The 14,825-nt window shown below is 44.1% G+C and overlaps 1 protein-coding gene across 14 annotated transcripts in view; it reads right to left on the bottom strand.

Moving 5' to 3' along the window:
* Window positions 1-14,825, bottom strand: part of CTCFL (CCCTC-binding factor like) — a 55,839-nt gene that overhangs the window by 13,020 nt on the left and 27,994 nt on the right. For 11 of the 14 annotated variants that reach the window (XR_008841943.1, XR_008841937.1, XR_008841936.1 and 8 more), the window contains 5 exons: window positions 13,055-13,114; window positions 9,511-9,691; window positions 6,526-6,658; window positions 5,317-5,396; window positions 478-598 (listed from right to left, as the gene is read on the bottom strand). The gene's annotated coding sequence lies outside the window, so the exon portion shown is untranslated. Of the gene's footprint in view, window positions 1-477; window positions 599-1,348; window positions 1,401-5,316; window positions 5,397-6,525; window positions 6,659-9,510; window positions 9,692-13,054; window positions 13,115-13,914; window positions 14,571-14,825 lie in introns of those variants that run through there. The other 3 variants (XR_008841941.1, XR_008841942.1, XR_008841947.1) reach the window with 3 other exon arrangements.

Genomic DNA, 14,825 nt, shown 5'->3' on the forward strand with positions numbered 1-14,825 from the left:
GGAATTGCTTCTTTCTGGAGGGCCAGAGCATCCATTTGACTCAGCCTAATTCAGGAAAGCGACACCTCGTCTCCTTTGCTGCTGAAAGGAGGATTTCCTCCAGCCCTGCTGGAGCACTTTAGGCTGGGTATCTCAGTTCCGGGTGATAAGGCAGCTTTTATCGAGAGACTTTCATTAATGCAGTTTAACTGGCAATAGACAATTGATAACAAGCAGACATTTGACCACAATTTAAGTCATTAAGCCCTTGACCACCATGTTTTTGGAAGATAATCTCTAGAATATCTTAATCTGTGTCATTCTAGCAAAGCCACTCTGCAGCTTTTAAAATCTGTGAATCCTCCAGCCTTCCATTACCCAAGGCAGGCCAGTGCCTGCTGGCAGCACATCTATCTCAAGAGGTCACTTAAAATCATTTATTTGTCATTGTGCTTAAAATCTGGGAGAGGAAATTAATGGACAAAGAGAAGTAATTACCTTGTGAGCCTGGGATCTCTTCAGGGCAGGGACAGCTTTTCCTCTGCACCAGTGCAGTGCCTGGCCCAACAGGGTTTGGGCAGAAGAGCAGCAGTGGTGGCTCCTGTGCCATTGCAAACATCTCTGTGGAATAATAAATACCTGTTTTCAGCTGAAATTTTCCCACCCAATGTGGGACAAGGTCACATTAACCCTGTCCCTGCTGAGTTGGGTTACATGCCTGCCCCTTCTTTATTCCCAAGTGGATTCCTCTTCCCCCTCTGCCCCTTTAGCTCATTAAATGTCTCTCCAACTCCAGCACAGCCAGGAGAGGACACAAACAGGTCACAAGGTGCTGTTTGGGGAGTGGGATGAGGTCAGGGGAAGGCAGAGAGAGCCCAGGCCAGAAGTTCTTCATCCTGGAGCCTTCTGGAAAATCCCATTTCTCCCTATCAGGGATAAGAAACATTTCTGCCATGCTGAAATGAGTGCATTTAAGATTTTTTTCCCTAGGAAAGCACTGTGGTTAGGCAGTTCTTGGATAGACTGTGGGAGTTAAGTGCAGGAAATTCAATACCCTCTGTTACACACCAGAGGTCAGGCTAAGGGTCCCTTCAGATCTAAACCAGAAATTTTGCAAACCATTACCAAAAAAGCCCCTCCAAAACCCCCTCCAGTCTTCCACTCAGCTTCTAGAAAACTCCTCAATAACAAGATCTGATTGCCAAACGTTAACAAAGAGGCCAAAACCATCAGGATCCACGTTTGGCTCCAGTTTTTAGGGCAGCCTGGCAGCCCCAGACAGCCAGGAAGGCTCTGGGAACAGAATTCCTAAAGAAGCCCAGAGCCCTGAGGGGCATGGGGCTCCCAGCTCCACAGACCTGCTCCTCACCTGGCCCCAGAAGCTTCACAGAAGTTTCACAGGCTGCTCCAGGCTCATCCTGCTGGAAACCAGAACCAAAAACATCACCTGAACACAAACCCTGCTGTGCCCTGAGGGGAGGGGCAGCCCCCACCCAGCAGAGAAAAGGGGCTTCCAGGAATGGTTGGGCTGAAGGGGACCCAGGAGGGCTCTGGAGGGAGGTTTTACAGGAGCACCAGGCAAAGAAAGTGCCCAGCACTGACTTGTCCAGCTGGGATATGCCCAAATCCAAATTCCAGCCCAGGAGGCTGCAAATGCTGCAGCTGAAATCAGTTGTGTCAGATCCTGGCAGCAGGTGTTAGGAGGAGCTGGTTTCCACCCCAGGATTAGCAGCAGGATGTACAGCACACACTCCCTGAAAAGTGTGATCATATCAAAGCTCCATCTGTACCCAGGCTGGAGCTCAGAGCTATTAATGACTACTGGGGGAGAACTAACATTTTTTTCTTATTACCAGTTAAATAAGCTTCCCACAGCTTGAAAACTAACCATTGCCATTTCTTTAAAGAGATGTCCATACACACCTTTTTCTTTCAATATAGATAATCTATACATATCTAGGGAGAGGGACAGTTGTACAGATTTTAAAAACCAGATTGTCTAAAATGCTTTTTATATATATATATTTTTTAAGAGGAGTTAACTGTTCTCAACTTGGATGCAAACACACATACTTCCAGTCTAGGTATTTTTGGTCAGGAGGAAAAGATAAATAGATAGTGTATTTCAAACATCATACTTTTAGCTGGTTTTATCTAACTTTGGTCAAGAATTTAAAGCTTTGCACTGAACACCAGCACATTTCAAGCTTCAGCTGTAATTCTCTCCTCCTGACAAGAGTTTGCTGCTAGCAGAGCCTGTCTGTGACATGGGAACCAACAGGCTGGAGCTGAAACCAAGGCTGCCAAACTCACTTCAGTCACTAGTTATGGAATGGGAAAAGCAGGAGCAGGGGTGTCACATGGAAACATGAGCACAGCAGTGACACTGCCTTTCAGACCCTGTCAGCACTAAAACCAGGCTATAGATTATTTGGAAAGTAATAAACACCCATCTCGTGATTCTATTCTGGGCTGGTCCTGTGACAAAAAAAGGGAAAGAAAAAAAACCCTAAACCATCAAAACAAAACCAGAAGCTGACAGCCCCAAGCAGTTGGTGCTGAGCAGAGGGCAGGGCTGGGCTGTGAGTGGGGACCCCACTGCCCTGTGACACCGTGGCTGGGGACAGGGTGATTTACAGGGGACAGCTGCTGCAGGGAGAGGGGCTGCTCCCAGCCCCAGAGCCTGCACCAGCTTTGAGCTGCTTTTTCCCTTCCTTATTTATTTATTTTTTTTTTTAATTTTAAAGCAAATATGCAGTGCCAGGCTGCCCTGCTGGTTTGCCCCCACAGCTCAGAGATGGGTTCACAAAGAGTTGAGCTGCTGCTGTCCCACAGCCATCCCAGGAGAGCATCATCCATCCCCAGGATAACACAACTCCCCGAGCCTCCCCCCGAGGTCACTTCAGACGCTCCCAGTGACTTCTCCTAATCTTCAGCACGTCAAACCTTATTAGCTGATTTTATTAAATCTCTCTCCAAACATCTCTGAAGTAACACTTGGTGTTGCTGTATCCCAAAATAGCCTCTCAGCCTGAGCTTTTGGCAGCCAGCACAGGGGCTGGATGGGACCCTGGGGAGTCGGATTAAGAAGGAAACTCTCACCCAGCCTGCTTGTCCCTTTGACTTGCACAGCCTCTTCCCAGCCCCACACAACCCCCAAAGCTCTTTTACCTTAGCAACTCTGCAAGCACAGCTGCTTCTCCAGCTGCCCTGAGCTCCAAACAGGGCCCAGGACAAAATCCTGCCTGCAAACAACTCCAGTTGTAGGAGGTCTGCACTGATGCTGCAGCTGCAGGAACCCTCCACCAGCACCATTACTCTTCCTGTAACAACAGGCTTTTATTTCTGCTGTCTGAGAGGTGAGATATCCACGAGACACAGGTACAAAGCCCCTGCACTGTTAATTATTAAAAACATTTATCACTGCATCTCTAGCCATGGGCAGGTGGCAAATCTTGGGTGAGCCATAAAATTACCATGAGAGGACTTTTAAGGGGAAAGGGCTGGAGGAAATCATAGAGCATTTAAAGTGTAATATGAATTCATGTCAGTGGCTGTTTTGACACAGCTTTAACCTCTGACTGCAGGGGTTCACAATTGAAAAGACATCTGGCAACGGACGACTTTGCAAGGTAGACAATTTAAAAGACATCTGGTAACTGATGATGTTTCAAAGCCAGAAGTCCATTACAGACATTCAAATGAGCTTGAAAAAAAAAAAAAAAAAAAGCACAGGCACATCTGGCGTGATGAACAAGAGCTGGGAAAAATCCCCATTCTCTGTTGCAGTGCTGCTGGTTTGGCCAGCAGTGAAAAGCAGCACAGAGCTGACCCCAGAGCTGGAGGACAGATTGGGCAGGGCCCCCTGGGCTGAGCAGTCAGGAGCTGGGCTTTTGGTACAGCAGGTCTATGGCTTGGTCCTCCAGAGCCAGCTCAGCACCTTGGCCACCTTTCCTCAACCTGAATATCACCTTTCTTCTCCCACCCACTGAATTATTTACATCTTTCCCATAGAAGAAAAATGGTCATGTTCAGCCCCGAATCAAAGATCCTGGTTTGGGTGTGTTGAAAAATATGGGTGACACACCAGAGCTGGAGCACAGAAACCTGGCTGTGCAAGTACCAGGGAATTCTGCAAAATACCAGGGATTTTGTCTGTAGTTAGCCCTTGGAGAATGCTTTCTTTGACAAAAAAAAAAAAAAAAAGACAAAAAACCAAAAAAAAAAACCAAAACTGTATAGAAAAACTCCATCTCTTGCAAGCTTATGAAACCATGGCCATGTGCCATAGGGGTTAATGGGCTCCCTATCATAATTCAGATGGCAGGAGCAGACTTTAAGAAGTTCCTCACTCTCTCTTCTCTCTCTCTCTCTCTCTCTTTTTTTTTTTCTTTTTTTTTGTTTGTTTTGTTTTTGTTTTTGTTTTGTTTTGTTTTAAATAAAGCCATTAGACCCTTGAAAAAGCAGCCATCACAAACTGTGGAAAGAGTTTTCCAAACAGCAGCTGAGGGTGCTGAGCAGCTCCCCACAGAACCAGCAGGAGGATTTTGCACAGAGAAGTTTTCTATGTTCTCCCCTGCACAGAAGAAAACACTGAGAAGGAAAATCTCTGCCTTTGGAAAGGGAAGAAGTTCTGTTCCAGTCTCAGCTGAGCAAGGTGTGAGTTCCCTCTTCCTCGCCAAAGGGGATAAACTGGAGATGCCACTTCCCTCAAACCTGAGCAGAAGTTCTGCACATCCCACCTTGCCCACGCTGGCAGAGATGCCCCAGGACCAGAGAGCTGCTCTGATCACAAAAGTAACCTCAGTCTTTCCTCCTTCACAGGGACAAACCTTTCAGGCTGAAAATCCCCTTTCCCTCTCAGTCCATTCCACCACCTGGCCAAAAACTTCACCAGCACCAAGGCTCAGTTGTGTCCTGAGCAGGCTTTGCCAGGACAGTGACCTGAAGTCTCATTCACCAAGATCTCTTTTCCTTCTGTTCCATTTAATGGCAATTCTCTGTTTCTAGCAAAGGGAGGCTCAGCCCTGAGTTTCTTATCCATCACTGTTCTCCAGGGCTCATCCTATCTGGAGATATTCCTGAAGCCAGGCTGGCTTCATTCCAGCAAGTGGGAATGAGCTTCCTGTGCTTCCATCACCCCTCTTATCACTCCCTGCCTTAAGCAAGTTTGGCCTGCTGATTGATTTGGACTTTGGGCAGCATTAAAACACTTGTTGTGGCAGATGAGGTCAGTCCCTCAGCTTTCTGCTGTGTGTAATGGGGCAGCTAAAGCTGCACTGGTTTTAAATCATGGCATATTCCCAGCTGTGAGGACAGGAAAGGAACAAAGCTCACCAGAGGTTGTCCCCTGACATCAGGCTGGGAACAGTTTCAGCTTCCAGCTCCTGCCCCTTGGTTACTTCTGGTTGCACACTCTGCAAAGAAAAATAAACCTTTTAAATAATATAGAAAAAGATCCTATCTCTATCTTCCTCTCCTCTCCATCACCCTCCTGACTTCCTGAAGCTATCCAAGCAAAATCCCTGAAAATGCCTCCTGCAAAGGGTTGTTGTGTCACTGCTGACCTTGGGCACAGGTTTTTAATAACCAACAATGACAAACAAAATCTCAGGAGTAAAAGGTTTCCATGGCATTTAAAATTGACTTGGAAGGGAAGATATTTTGTCCAAACACATAAATATTCCTCAAGCTGTCACAGGCCAGAATTTGTAACATCACACTATATGTCAGATTGGAAAGGAAAGAAAACCCCAACTGGAAATGGATTACAAAGAGCAAGTTGAGAAAAATGCAAAACCAACCACATGGGGAAAACCACACTGGAGCAAACCCAAATCTTTTCATCACTGTAGAAGCATTTTTTATGTTAACGTGAAGAGAAATTTATTCTTTTATTAATGCAGGATTTTTTTCTCTGCCATCTCTGCAGGACTCAACACAGACAAATAAAAGCCCTGTCAGTGACTTCATTGCTCTCAGCTTTATATAAAGGGGTTGGACACACACTAGTGGGCACCTCTTTGTGCAAAACAGGAGTTAATAATGGGCATTTTTTTTCCTGCTTGCAGAAGAATGCTGGTGAATTTAACAGATTTTATAATGTTTGCTTATTTACAGTTATGCTTGTAAAAATTGCAAGAGGAAATCTTACTGGTAAGAGGGAAATTTATAGAAAAACCTAAGAATTGAGACAGTTTTTCTTCAGAGGGTTGTACTCACAAGCCTCCCCTGTGTTTGCTGAGAGAGGCCATGGCTGTGATCTCTCAGGTTATTGGGACATACCCAGAGGGAAGAGCCCTGCACAGCATCACTTCTGTGGGTGGTGTGGCCACCACTCAAGTAGATGGGATGATGCATCCTCTGTCTTAGTCTATACATTGATTTCCAGGTGCAATAAATTCCAGTCCAAGTGCATGGAAATCTGGAACATGCTCATCACAGCAGAAGTGCAAGCCTGGGGCTAATTTCCTAGTTACAAATTTCCTGTATTGCCCCAAAACTCTGCAACTTCCTTCACTACTTGCCAGCTCTGGTGTAACTCACCCAGAACACCATTTCTTCAGGAAATAAGGCTGAAGCTCAGCTCTGAGGGGTCTGGTGCTCAGGGTGCAGTGGGGTCACAGCACTCAGGGCATCCCAGAGCATTTCCAGGAAGGACACAGCCCTGCCACACTGGCTGCATGGGAACACAAAGGGAGAGCAAGAACATCACTTTTCAGAGCTCATCATTCAACACTCACACAACAGAAAATCCCCTGGAGCCCTGCAAGGGCCTGAACATCTGCCAGCAGGGAGAGGAGAAAACAAACAATACTTTTTAAATTTAATTTTTAAAACAAGCACACAAATATGAGTGCCCATAAATTAGACATAGCAACATTTTGTCCTTCCCAACCCACTCACGTTTAAAAAGTTAAATAAAGCAAGTTATCTTGTAAAATATTAATTAAAGTAAGGATTAGGTTGGGTCCCATGAATCACTGTGTGTTTAATATTTGCAGTGTCACCATGGTGAGGAGCTGCACCTAATGACAGTGCTTTAGTTCTGAAGACCATGAGCTCAGCCATTGCTACTGGCTTCCCAAACTATAAACCTGTCAGCTGCACTAGGACAGCTCAGAGAGCAGAAAATGAGGCTTCAAAATCAGCATCACTTTTTGAAGTTAATCCATGGCTCATGCCAGCTGTAAAAGTTAAGGTTGCAAGCACTGGAATATCTACAATAGCAAAGTATTGCTTGCTAAACACACGTGGGCTGAGATAAAATCAAAGTGAAGATGGGGCCTTTCACTGAAACCCGAGCCAGTGAATTAATGGGATAGAATATGAAGTGTGAAAGCTTTAATGATCACATGAACAAGAAAAGAAAGCAGTTAGAAAGCTCACTACTGTGCCCTCTCCAGAGGTTTTATACAGCCCAGCTCCAAGGCTCTAGGTCACTGGGGAAAGTCTCACACATTATATTTTTTGGGAGGGGCTCTGCAGAATGTGCTCCTACATCCCCACAGGTCCAGTGGCTGCTTACAAATATTCAGTGTCCTATGAAAAGTTGTGCTCATGCCTAGAAAAATGTAATAATAGTTGTAATTTTAGTAAATTTCGATCCAAGTGGAAGGTAGGTGTAGGTTTCCAAGTGTGACATGGCCCATTCACACACAGTCTCTGCTACCTGGCAGCCAAAGCATTTTGCACCAAGTGCCTGGTGGCCACTCAGACACTGAGGGTTTCTCTATTAAATCACTCACAGAGAGAACAATTCAGAATTGTTGAGCACAACATCTGGATCGGCCACTTCCAAGGCTGTTGTTCTATCAGGCTGGCTCTCCAGGGCTGCTTTTGGGGGGGATGTTTTTGTCCCTTCCCATGCTCTGTGAGAGATGCAGCCATTCCCTGGCACTCTGTGTCTGCCCAGACAAACCACATGGCAAAGCAAACCTCATCCCTCCTCCTCCCCTGCTCCCAGCCCGCTGATTATCTCAGATCAGTGTTTTGGATGACCGAATAAACAGGATTATGCTCTCCCAGTGCCTGTTAAGTCACAGCTGTATGGCGATCCTATTAGTGGATGGCAATGGGGTGGGGACAGCCAAGCAGGAGATTAGCTCTGGCTTGCTCTGTGGAGCTGAAAACAGCACCGGGAAATTTTTAATCTCCATGAAGGGGACACTAGAGCTCACAGAAAGAAAATCAAATTCATCTTTATTATCCTTCTCAATCAGCTGCCTCGCTCAAAAAAAAAAAAAAAAAAAAAAAAAAAAAAAAAAAAAAAAAGAAAAAAGAAAAAAATGAAAAAAAAATCCCGATTGACAAAGTCATAACCTGCTTTCAGTGATTTGGGATGCCAATGAAAAACATCTTACATGCACAGCCTCCTTTCATCCCAGCTGATCCCAGGATGCTTTACAAGTGCTGCATGCAAAGGGCACGTGGGATTAGCAGCACTCTGCAGTGTGTGCCTCTGCTCCCACTGGGGTTAGAGGGAACAGAAGTGGGACTTGCTGCTGAGTAAAATGTGAACCAGGCTGGAAACCAGCCAGGACACTGAGATCAAGACTTGCATTCATTTGGAAGCTGCTGGCACAATGGCCTTATTGATCAGGACTTTGGGTTTAGGTCTTGTCCAAAACAATGTAGCAACCTACAGTGGGACATGAAATGATGCTATTTTAAACCTGTTGCTAATTCATCATTATTTATTTTTCAAAGATAAAAATATTGAAAGAAGAAGCAACAGGAGAAAGACCCATATCTAAATTAAAATCTTCCTACATAAACTATCTAGATTTTAACACAGCAGCAGGCAAGCAAAGCCAGCCAGCTCCCAACCCTCTCATATACATGCACACAGAAAAATAAATTCCTTCAAAAGAAACTTTGAAGAGCATAATTAAGCATGAAAGTTACCATATATTAAATGATACATCTAGTAAAAAAGAGTCATTAGCCCAGCAAATGGGCTGTTAATGATTTCAGGTTTGCCTAAGGCCACGAGCTAATAAACCAGTGATTAACCAGCATTTCTGGGCTGCTGCTGCTGAAAGCTGCAGCCACAGCACTCAGGGCTTGGGAACAGCAGAAAAACCAAAAGAAAAAGGGAAAAAGGAGCTGGATCTGGGCCAGAGAAACTGCAAAGTTTCAGGGCCTGCTCTGAGGCACTGTGAGCTCCATCTCACCCAGATTCCTCACTCCCACCACTGGGAATTCTGGATGGCAAAACCTGGGACTTGCCAAGTGCAGGGATGCAGGTGGGGCAGCCAGGGAGCCCCTTCCAGGGGAAACTCTCCAGTTTGAATTGTCCCAGCACAGACCATGCCCAGGAGAGTCCCCCTGTCACTGGAACCCCTCCCTGCTGCTCCTCACCCTCTCCCCCTCTCTCCTCTGGCCACACTGGGTGACCCTGGCTGTCATTTCTATGGAAAGCATCACTGAATTGTGCTTGGTGCAGACATTTCATAGCAACTGGTAACAAAAATAAAAAAATCCCAGTCCATTTGGTCAGCCAGCTCTCCCCAAAGCACCTGTACTTACTTTCCTCCTCACAGCCTGAAGAGCTGAGGATGTGAGAACCAAAACTTGCAGAAAATTGTCTTTTCCAAGGCTGGGAACAGCAGCAGCAGGGAGGATGTGCCCACTCAGGATGACACAAGAGATGTCACTTGCACAGAGCAATTGCTTTGAAATTAAGAGCTCCACACAAGCAAGAGGACATCTGTCAACAAAATTTTGGATAAATAAAACACTTTTTCACCAGCACACAGTTAGATAAATGGGATAAACACAGCACCCTCCAGGAAGGTCTAAAAGCAAAATAAGAGAATTGTTTGATTTAAGGAAGCCTTTCCTCAAGTATTTTTAAGTACTTTTAAAGAACTAGCTGTTAGATGACTTTTTTTTAATAAAAAGAGGAAATGGTTTCCTCCTTAAGTGTTCTTGCAATTAATGTCCAAGATTTATATCTCCACACAAGAAATAAAGAAATAATTTGGATCCTGTTTCAATAGAGACCATGGCAAAAACTCCCACTGGCTGCATCACCAACAGAACAAGGCCCATGTACAGACTTTAGATATAAGTTTTTTGGAAATTATTTACCAAATACTGCAAAGAGTTCACAAATATCTTCTCATTTTCACCTTTCCTTTCGGTGACATTCAGCACAACCTCAGATATGTTGTTGAACTGGTTTTTTGAAATCTCCATTGTTATGTCATATAAGTCATATGCATTTTACCTGTTTTTTCATACACATGATGCATTTTTTTCTTTATTATTCATACAGAAAGAATATGGATGGATTTCAGCAGCAATTGCATTAACTTCAGATTAAATATAGCAGTTATTGACTTTCCCTGAAATTCAGACACTTCTGAAAATAAGCATTTTTGGCACCCACTAAGGAACACACTGAACATCTCCTTTGGTTACCGGCCCTCAAAATAAAAAATACTTACAAAGTTCTCACATTTATCTCTAAGAATTTGATCTGAGATCTTATTTAACTCTCCTTACAGATATTCAGGGTTGGTCCAGCTCTTGCTGAAGTCAGAAGATTTTCAGTGAAATCTGCAGGAGCATCACAGTGCACAACTGGATGAGGCAGTAATTAAATTTAAGAAATTAATTATTCCTCTTAACAGCCTCACCTTTCCTGGCAGGGCTGTACAACTGAGGTCATTCACAGAGCACCTGAGCTCTAAACTTCCCCAGCACACACAGCCCTGCCCTTCAGCCACAGCCCTAAATATTTACAATGACCTTTCCAAATTTGTTTTGTTTTTAATATATTAAAAAGTCTTTCTCACTGAAGTGGGTAGATTTTCCAGTAAACTCCAGCATTAACCCTGCAGCATTTTGCTATTTCAAGATTAGAGCATGGGTTTCAAAATTTGTCCTGAACAACAAATATCTGCATGAAGTTATGATGACGTTGCACTGAGACTCAGAGTCACCCTGGAATAGAAAACAATCCAAACAACAATATTTGGCTCTGGATAGGAATTTTCCCAGAAGTGCAGGAATTGCCTCCTTTCTGTTAAAGGTCCAAGTAATTCTGTCTGGGCTCCTGTGCATGGACAAAATGCTGTATAATGTCTCAAAATTAAATATTCCATCATGAATCATTTATATTATACCTTTCCCAATTATTGCAGTTCTAAGGATGAAGTGGAATAGTCCTGAAACAGTTTTCCCTTCTGTACAAGCAGGCTTTGTGAGGTCCCCAGCATTTATCCTCACGAGGAACTGCAACAGATTTGCATTATTTCTAATTGAAACCAGATTGGATTGCTATGAAAAAAAAATTCAGCTGAAGTGTTTTATTACCACAGCTGACCACAAGATGGAAATCCTTTCCATAAGATGTCTCCTGATTAGGAAAAGTACTAATGAAAGAAAAAAAAAATACAGCCTCTTTCCAGGAAAATGTTATAAAGGAAACAAAAAGTATTCTTATCCCATCAGCAACCTGGTTTGGAGCTTAATCAATTTTCATTTTATCAAACCCAAGTCTTTTCCTGGGAAGTTTTCCCTCTCCTAGGAAGGGAAATCATTCTGATGGAAACCCCTCTGCAATCACTGTGCCAGCAGCTCAGACACACCAGGCACAGGAAAGCACTGTGGAAGTGCTCACTGTCACATTTGGAAATGTGAAGGATAAAGTAAACTCTCCCCTCATACCATCACAGCTTATTTTTAGAGTTAAAAAGCCCTCTGAGGAGCAGCTCCAGCCACCTAAAGGGATGGCAGAACTCAGGGAGCTCAGCTGGGTTTTATCCAACCTACTGCACTGCTCCCTGCACAGCCCAAACCAGGATATAAATGTTAAATGTTGGGGTTTTTTTGAGTTTACTTATTTGCAAAAATGTGCAGAGGCTTGCACTGGGATGGCATAAACAGAACTAAAAGGCCACTCCTGTCCCCAGGAGCAGGGAAGGTGAGGGCAGAGGGGGAGATGTGTCCCTTTCCCACCTCCAAAGCTCAGTGATGCTGCAGGGACCCTCGTGTGCACCCAGCCAGGCTCATCCAGCTGCCTCTCAACAAACTATCACCAGCCAGAGATGAAAGAGGAGCTCCCATGATCTTCATTATCTGATCATGTTTTCCACTCTAAATCTAATTGAGGCAGCAAGCAGGGAGCTGCTCTTGGAGACAGACAAGACATTTGCATCTGTTTTGCTGATTACAGGAGTTGCACATTTTGCTTTAAACATCAATGGGTTGCAACTGCTATTCAAATGATATGGAAATTGCTACTTTATACTGAAATGTCCCTTAAGCAACAAAGCAAAAGATTAGCACAGAGCTTTGGTTTTTATCTTTTCTCTTCATTTTAATAAAACACTGTGGTGGCAGTGGAAAACTCTTTGATGGCTCAGGAACAACACCTGTATCTTTGAACATTTTATTTGTACCAAGCTGCAGAATATTTGAAGCCCTTTGTGCAACTATTATGACAACAATTTCCAACCAAAGTATCATTCTTTATCTGAGACAAGAATTAAAGTTATTTTCATAAGACTTCCCCAGAAAAATACACAAACTCAGGCTATATGGATAATAGTTCAAGGTAATGAAGGTACCACCAGCAATTTATGATTATTTTCAGATTCAGATGAAGTTTATCAGCTGGATACCTTTGTGGAGCCTATTTTGTTCCCACACACCCAAGAAATATTTCTCATATGGTCAAACTCACTCAAGATTGAATCCTATCTGTTTCTAGCAGTATTTAGTAGAGTCACTGCACATAAGAGCCAGACCACAGTGGGAATTTTTCCCACTGAAACTCTCATAAGTAAAATCAGTTGCATTCCAACAGTTTTCAGGATTGATCTTTTAATCCCTGCCCAGCTCTGCACCTCTTTATGCAATCTTAAAATAGCAGTGAATTTTAATGGTAAACTTCACTCTGGGCAGAAGAGGTGCGGGAGGTGTAAAGACACATTATTAGACTCCTCCAAATCAGTTTCTTTTACAGAAGTCTGATTAAAAACACTTCACAGATTTTTAAAGTTAGTGCAAGTATTGATATGGCAGAGAATCATGACAAATGGGTGACCTTAGAGGGACCTACCAGCAAAGGGTTTCAATGGGAGCATCATCCTTGTCCCCTCTCAGCAGGGCTGTCCTGAATCTGAAGAAAAAATAATAGTGCATTACAAACAAAATTATTTTTTAAGAAATACAATGCAGACACTTTGACAGAATTAATTTGTAAAGCAGTCTGTCTGTCTAAAGACACTGACTCACATTTCTATTCTGATGTCAAAGATTTGAGACTTGGGGTGCTGAAAGTGAAATTATCAACTCTTGACCAAATCAGATACATTGCTATGTTTGGCATTAATTATTTTAGGAAGTAAAACACTGAACTCAATCTGTGGGATTTGTGTTCCATAAGCATCTAGCACAGCTCTAGTGAGAAACTTTCAATTCTTCATGAGCAGGTTCAGAAGAGAGATGCAAACAGAATGAACAAACACAGCAACTCCTTTCTTTCAGGAACAAGTTTCAGTGCATCACTCACAACAGGCAGCACTGCCCAATTCCAAACCTGCCACATCATCCAGGGGCACAAATCCTGCTCTTACCCACGTGCCCCGGAAATTTCACTACCTTTAGTGGTTTTTTCCCTCACAGTTGTAAAATAACAGCATTATTTCCAACCATTCACACTGCATTCATCACTCCAAACCCATCACAACATATCCACACAGGAGCCCTGGTAACCACTCTGCACTTTTGGTTTTGTTAGTGCCATTATGAATAGTTATGAATTATTTATGCCCATTTCCACGAGGTGCCCCCTGGTTTGCACAGGGCACAGGTTGTTTCAGCAGCTGAAACATTTCATTAGCATCTGACAGCTGCTGAAAGAGCTTGTTGGGAACAAATAGGTGGTGCAGGGCAGCAGGTGATCATGGCATCATTAGGAGCTGCACAGACAAGGAGGGCTCTGGGTGCACTGCTCAGACCTGCCTGCTGCTGGGGGGATTTAACTATCACCACCACCAAATGGGCACAGGAACAGAGAGTGGGCAAGCACAGGGCTTGCAGTAACTGCCCTCCAAACTGGGCACACAGCAGCAGGCACTGCCACCCACCAGCAGCTCCACACACAGCAAATGCTCCAGGGAGCTCAAAAACAAGGCAGCACAACACTGTTCTCAGAGGATGCTTGGGAGGGGGTGAGGGGAGTGGGTGCTCAGGGAGGAAATTGGATTTTCACAGGGAAAATCTGGGGGCAGAGAGAAGACACCCAGCACACAGGGCATGGACAGATACTGAGAGGGGCCAGGGAGGAAAATATTCCTTGGCCTTCAACCTACCAACATCCTCTGCTCCAAAACCTGCTTCACAGATTTGACTTCAGGGAGGGAGAGTGGGATGAGCCAACAAATTGTAATTGTGCTCAGAGGAAGAGGGAGATGAACCTGGGTGGGCAAGGTCCATGATTTCCCACCCAAGTGAGCAGCCATGGGAAGGTGAACAAAGTCCTGCTCAGCTTTAACCCCTCCAGGGGGAACAAGCTGCACACACGGCAAGAAAAACATGCTGCTTGAGTTTTGTTCAAGTCATGGCACATTGCTCTGTCAAAAACAAAATAAAAGCATGTGTTGGGATGGGCAATTGCAACAGAATAGAGGTACAGCACAAGGCAGCCCTTCTGAGATGCTGGAAATGCTTGTCTTCATATCCCATTAATGAACACAATGATTCCACTCAAGGCAATTACATAAGTTATTTAAAAAATAATTATGTAAAAGCAGGAAATGTCAGCATGCACATTACTTCCTTTCAAACCATTTTCTTGGCAACCAACCGATCTGTTCTACCTCAGTCTT

The sequence above is a fragment of the Oenanthe melanoleuca genome, chromosome 20, assembly GCF_029582105.1.
Source record: "Oenanthe melanoleuca isolate GR-GAL-2019-014 chromosome 20, OMel1.0, whole genome shotgun sequence".
NCBI lineage: Eukaryota > Metazoa > Chordata > Aves > Passeriformes > Muscicapidae > Oenanthe > Oenanthe melanoleuca.